General features: G+C 41.8%; 2 pseudogenes; one reads left to right on the forward strand and one right to left on the reverse strand.

Moving 5' to 3' along the window:
* Window positions 1-1545: 1545 nt before the first annotated feature.
* On the reverse strand, window positions 1546-1663 carry LOC134937134 (5S ribosomal RNA; annotated as a pseudogene).
* A 1570-nt stretch (window positions 1664-3233) lies between these two features.
* LOC134937270 (5S ribosomal RNA) lies at window positions 3234-3351 on the forward strand (annotated as a pseudogene).
* The last annotated feature ends 3722 nt before the right edge of the window (window positions 3352-7073 follow it).

Consider the following 7073-nt stretch of genomic DNA (forward strand, 5'->3'; position numbering starts at 1 on the left):
CAGTTATTGCGAATTGCCTGCAGGAAAAAAAAAACTATTTTTGTGTCTGACGGTTTTTATAGGGTGATCTCTATAGCACCTACCTGATGGAAGCAACTGAAACAAGGACTAGCCAGGATGCGTCTGGTCCTTTACAATATTACTAGCTCGTTTCTTCACCCTTGATAAGTATAGCTCCTGAATGGATGGCAGACCTACCCCAATAATCCTTTCTGCTTGTCTCACTATTTTTTTGAGTTGCTGATCCAAACCAGACCATAACCGATGAACATAACACAGACTCGAGTATAGCCGAGTAAAACAGGATCCGCAACTCACAAGGGAGGTTAAATTTTTTCAACTGCCGTAGGAAGAACAGTCTTTGCTGAGTTTTTTTGACAATAGCATCAATATTGGGTCCCCACTTAAGGTCATGTAGATTCTTGACCCCAAGAACTCAAAGGAGTCCGCTACAGACACAATATTGCAAGCTATTGTAAGTGGGGCATGAGGGTTAGACCCCTCCTAAAATCCACCACCATTCCTACCGTTTTAAGTGGGTTAAGCTCCAGATTGTTCCTGCAGCACCACAGGGCCATCTGATCCACCTCTCTCCAATAGGCTGACTTAATTAAACTAATAATAGTGGTGTCATCCGCACATTTTACAAATTTCATGGATGACTCACCGGCGGCACAGTCATTAGTATTTAGTGAAAATAGCATAGGACGCACCCCTGGGGGGCGCCAGTACTGGTTGTACATGTATTCACATCAACATTTAGGCATGTGTGTATAAGTAAAACTCCTAAGTGACATGTGAATGACTGTGCCACATCTGGTGCTGCACTAAGTAGCATTGACACAGTTTCTTAAAAACCCTATTTTTGTGCCTGGGGTAGGAGAGGAAAAGGAGCTTACCCTTGAGGTGCATATCTCACAACCTCCAAAATGGCACCCAAATTGTTAATTAAGTGGGAAGTCCATGAATAGAGCATCTTGTACCTGGTGGAAGGAGGTTTCAAAAGGAAAAGAAAGACTCTGTGTTGGGGCACTCTTTAAAATAAAACTTCACTTTTAATTAGTATGCGTTAAAATTTGAAATACACAAACAGACACACATATAGTACACTGAGGGAGGTTATGGATTAAACCTTCCTCATATGATATCATGAATTTATAACCCAAATTTGGGAAAACAAATTGCAGATTCTAAAATATCAAAAACTAGGAGTAATACATTCTCCAAACATTTTAGGTGTTAGTGGCACCAAGGTGAAAATATCACAAATTCAAAATTGCAAATGACTGAAGATTCAAATATGTAACGCAGTGGCATATAATGAGGAAAATATGACTAAAATTTAGTCAATTTTTGAATGTCAACTGTGCTAGTATCTCCTGGTAAGGATTAATTGGCCATTTAAAGAGCTATGACCATCAAATTTGTATGTTGTATACAGATATCTGTCAAATAGCTTATCATAAGAAGGAAAATATGAATGAGGAGGGTGGGGGTCAAATGTTGCTCCACCACTTCTGCTGTCCACACAGATTTGGGAGTGTTGTATTACTGCACCCAATATTCCCTAGTGGTCTCCCTTCTAGGTACTAATGGGGCTCTCACTGCTTAGCTTCCAAGATCAGGTGAGATTGGGCGTGACCAGTGAGATATGACAGTAATATCCCAAGAGTAGTGAATGAGAGAGTGTTTGGTTATTGACGCCCACCAAAGGAGAGGCACTTCTGCTGTCCAATATAGATGCACAGATTCTCTGTTACTGGGAGCATTGCAGAGAGATATTAGGCTGGCATATGGATGAGTGGGTGCCGGAAAGAGGTGGATACATAAGAAAGTATGGGTTTGGGGCCAGTCTTCTGCTGTCCACTGTCATATACTGATATAGCGGACAGTGGATGAGAGAGGTGGGTTGCCTTTGCCCATATGAGGTAACTAAGATGAAGGTTAATTAAAAACAGGAGATAAGGATGACACAATAGTAAAATATGAGATTACTGTCAAAACATGAAAATGGATGTTCAAAAACAATATATCCACTTAGGCAAAGAGATTACCGATATAACTGTCAAAGCATGAGGCTGTGGGTAGATGTTCAAATACAATATATCCACTTAAGCAAAGTGTTTACCAGTAAGAAGATTTGCTATACATACGGTAAGCTATAATTTTCAAGCATAAATAAGCTAATACCGGTATTAAATGAGTAACAGCTGTTTAAAATAGTATCTCGCAGTATATCATGATTTCTAAAGTAAATGGATGTGCCGCTGAAAATACACTGAAAATGTATAATTTCTTCAAAAGAGAACAAGAAGAAGAGTCATGGCAGCAAAAATGACAGTGAAAAAAAATAGTAATGACAGATTTTGTCAGCTCAATAAATAAACCACAATAGCTTGAAAATTCAAAGTAACAAATAATTGACCAGCCCAAATGGGCATGTATACGATACCAGGAGGTGTGTGAGCTGAACAGTGCACGGTTCAGCCCACACACCTCCTGGTATCGTGGTTTATTTATTGAGCTGACAAAATCTGTCATTACTATTTTTTTCACTGTCATTTTTGCTGCCATGACTTTTCTTCTTGTTCTCTTTTGAAGAAATTATACATTTTCAGTGTATTTTCAGTGGCACATCCATTTACTTTAGAAATCATGATATACTGCGAGATACTATTTTAAACAGCTGTTACTCATTTAATACCGGTATTAGCTTATTTATGCTTGAAAATTATAGCTTACCGTACGTATAGCGAATCTTCTTACTGGTAAAAACTTTGCTTAAGTGGATATATTGAATTTGAACATCTACCCACAGCCTCATGCTTTGACAGTTATATCGGTAATCTCTTTGCCTAAGTGGATATATTGTTTTTGAACATCCATTTTCATGTTTTGACAGTAATCTCATATTTTACTATTGTGTCATCCTTATTTCCTGTTTTTCATTAACCTTCATCTTAGTTACCTCATATGGGCAAAGGCAACCCACCTCTCTCATCCACTGTCCGCTATATCAGTATATGACAGTGGACAGCAGAAGACTGGCCCCAAACCCATACTTTCTTATTTATCCACCTCTTTCCGGCACCCTCTCATCCATATGCCAGCCTAATATCTCTCTGCAATGCTCCCAGTAACAGAGAATGTGTGCATCTATATTGGACAGCAGAAGTGCCTCTCCTTTGGTGGGCGTCAATAACCAAACACTCTCTCATTCACTACTCTTGGGATATTACTGTCATATCTCACTGGTCACGCCCAATCTCGCCTGATCTTGGAAGCTAAGCAGTGAGAGCCCCATTAGTACCTAGAAGGGAGACCACTAGGGAATATTGGGTGCAGTAATACAACACTCCCAAATCTGTGTGGACAGCAGAAGTGGTGGAGCAACATTTGACCCCCACCCTCCTCATTCATATTTTCCTTCTTATGATAAGCTATTTGACAGAGATCTGTATACAACATACAAATTTGATGGTCATAGCTCTTTAAATGGCCAATGAATCCTTACCAGGAGATACTAGCACAGTTGACATTCAAAAATTGACTAAATTATAGTCTTATTTTCCTCATTATATGCCACTGCGTTACATATTTGAATCTTCAGTCATTTGCAATTTTGAATTTGTGATATTTTCACCTTGATGCCACTAACACCTAAAATGTTTGGAGAACGTATTACTCCTAGTTTTTGATATTTTAGAATCTGCAATTTGTTTTCCCAAATTTGGGTTATAAATTCATGATATCATATGAGGAAGGTTTAATCCATAACCTCCCTCAGTGTACTATATGTGTGTCTGTTTGTGTATTTCAAATTTTAACGCATACAAATTAAAAGTTACGTTTTATTTTAAAGAGTGCCCCAACACAGAGTCTTTCTTTTCCTTTTGAATCCTCGATATGCATCACTGACTGTGGGTGCACCACCAACCAAACTAATTCCTTGGATACCTATTTCAGGCATCTCTCATGTACATGCACTGTTGGTTTACAAGGGACAAACTTTACAAGAGCCTATTATGAAGATTATCCTACTTAGTCCTGTGCGGCACCAAATTTAACCCTTTCTGACCTGGTGGAAGGAGTCATGTAGGGTCTGCTACCTCTGCTCACCTTACTCTGTTTCCAGCATGAGAGATTCAGGTTTGAGCCAAACCGTAGAGAGGAGCTGAAGACACTGTGGGGGAAATCCAATCACATTTGATGAAGTCATGGTGCGAGTATGTGCCTTGGTATCACTGGACTCACAAAGTGGGCATTTCCCCCCCCCCCCCTCTACCCCCAACCCTCCCCCCGCTCCCACCATCATGAGATTTTTTTGGGGGTAATTGGATTCCTGTTTGGGAATTGCTCCGTAGAGGTGCAGACAAGCTAGGTTCTATGAAACTGTTGTTCAGGGGTCGAAGGTAGGATCCTTGATGCTATAGGAGAAATACAGAAACTAGATGTGTGAGCATAGTCCATCCACCTGAAACAGCCAAGTGTGAAAGGGCAGAAGAGAAACCAATGACAGATACCCTGTAATGATGTGAGACCAGGACCTGCTAATGCCTAGAAAGCAGAGTGAGTGGAAGCCCCAATCAGTGAGAGTGTCAGCTCTGAGGACTAATGTGTGATAGCTCAATGTAATACCTCAGTGTGATTAATGCAAACTAGAACTGTGTTGGAGAGAAAGATGTCATAAAAGAAATAGCCCATTCACATCTTTCACATCTGTAAACACACTCTATGGGGTTTAATACCCCTTTCACACCGCCAATGCTGGATCCCACCCGGGAATTGGAAACGGGTCCTTCCCGGGTGGGATCCGGCATTGGACCCTGCCGGGTCAGTTGCCATAGTGGCGGGGGGCAGAGCCTGCAGCGGGGCCAGAAGCAGCGCTGGGAGATGAGCTCATCTCCACGCCGCCTCTCCCTATCTAGTGAACGGGTCCCGGGTCGCATCGACTCGGGAACCCGTTCACGCTGCCACTGACCTGGTATTCAACCTGGATTCAACCCGGGAATAATACTGCTTTTTTCCCGAGTTGAATTACCGGGTCAGGCGACCTGGGAATTTGACCATGGCCCTTTCACACTGCACACCGACCCGTGTCAACCCGGCAATATCCTGGATCGATACCGGGTTATTTGTGCGGTGTGAAAGGGGTATTATTAATTAGGACAACTCCTGTCTCCAGCTTTTTTGCTGTCTACCGCGTTAACACCTCCTTCATCTATTTGCACATATTATTGCACGCCTCTCTATTCACTTGGTACACCCACTTCGACAGATGGTAACGCCCCTTCAACGAGCTCCTACTAGTGCTTTTCCCTGGTGAGCTCTTCATGCCCCAATCCGACACTGTGGCATATACATGTACTGCATATTGTCTACAGTATTCTCACGGCCTCCTTAGTAAGTTCCCTCCCTTTTACTGTCATTAAATAATACTACCTGTCCTCCAGCGTTCAATGCAGCTGCTGTGTGTTGTAGATGGAGAATCCATATAAAAATTGGACAGCTCAAACTAAGCTTTAGCAGAGGAAACTCTCAAACCATTCAGCAGAGCTAGCGAAAATGGCAACAATGACTTCTACGCCTCATTACAGCCTCATTATAACCTCGTAGAATGAGCTGCCATGGAAATATACTTAGGCTGTGGATAAAAACCCACAAGTTCCCTGCAAAATAAAATTTTTTTCAATTTAACTTTGCAATTTATAAAGGGGCAGCTGAACCATACAGCCACAGCCATGTCTGGAATAGATCCCAAATATAGTTGCTAGGTGTTCCTAATTTTCAGGGACAGTCCCAAATGTGTAACCATTTTTAATACTGACTAACCACACAATAATCTTTTTCATACAATTCTTGACATCTATTCTTGTGCTAAGTTGATCTTTATAGGTTAGACAGGGCATCCTGGGAGGGATCCGGCCTTTAGGTCAACTGCACTTAGGTCGACCACTATTGGTCGACATGCATTAGGTTGACATGGTCTATAAGTCGACATGGTCACTGTGTCAACATTGACAAGGTCGACATGATTTTTTTAACTTTTTTTTAACTTTTTCATACTTTACGATGCAAGTGGACTCTGATTGGGAAAAGTAATGTGTGTCAAGCGCAGCGGTAGCCTGAAGCATGGTGAGCGAAACGAGCCATGCGAGGGGACACGGTGCACTAATTGGGGTTCCCGGTCACTTTATAAAGAAAATGACACCAATTTTTTTTTTTTTTTAAACTCATGTCGACCTTGTTCACATTGACCTAATGACTGTGTTGACCTGTTTCGGGGGTTGACCTAGTCACTGTCGACCAATAGTGGTTGACTTAATGATTGTCGACCTAGTTACTGTCAACTCTATGATCCACACCCCGTGCTCTTATACCCCAGAGAAATAGTTTTAAAATTCTTTAAATTATATTCAAGTGGTCATCAGTTTTAAGTGGGTGTGATGTTCTACCAGGGTGCACATTTTAAGGGCCAAATATCTGGTTTTGATTGGTTATATTTTAGATAGGCCTACTGAATATTATAATCAAACTATGACCTATTTGGCAAATTTTTATGGTGATTAAGCCCAAAGGCAAGCCCGTCCAAACAATAGACCTGTGTGAGGCAGGCGCGTTTGGGGGAAGCACTGCACAAATCACTATGAACTGTGCAGGCTTCATTACAGTAGAAAGGTTAAAAGAAAGAGTAAAAAAAAAAAAATCACGTGGGGCCCCCACCTAAATCTATAACCAGCCCCAGACCTCCCAGTCTGGTACTGAAAACTCAGGGGAAAAACCTACATGGGGTCCCCCAGATTTTCTAACAACCAGCACATGCTGAACCAGTTGGGGGGTCTTATGCTATAGTAGGGAGACAGACAGCATGGTGTCCTCCACCATAACATAAATCAGCCTCAAACTGGAATTCCTCGGGTAAGGGATTCCCCCTGCCGAAGAAACCTCAGGCCTAAAAAGTCAGGATCACTCACGGTCATTCGCATTGAACTAAATAGGGAAGTGGAGACTGGCTAAGAGAGCCACTCCCATGTTCTCTCAGAGCCATCTGCAGTCATGGAGTCATCTGAGAC

The sequence above is a fragment of the Pseudophryne corroboree genome, chromosome 6 (assembly GCF_028390025.1).
Source record: "Pseudophryne corroboree isolate aPseCor3 chromosome 6, aPseCor3.hap2, whole genome shotgun sequence".
Taxonomy (NCBI): domain Eukaryota; kingdom Metazoa; phylum Chordata; class Amphibia; order Anura; family Myobatrachidae; genus Pseudophryne; species Pseudophryne corroboree.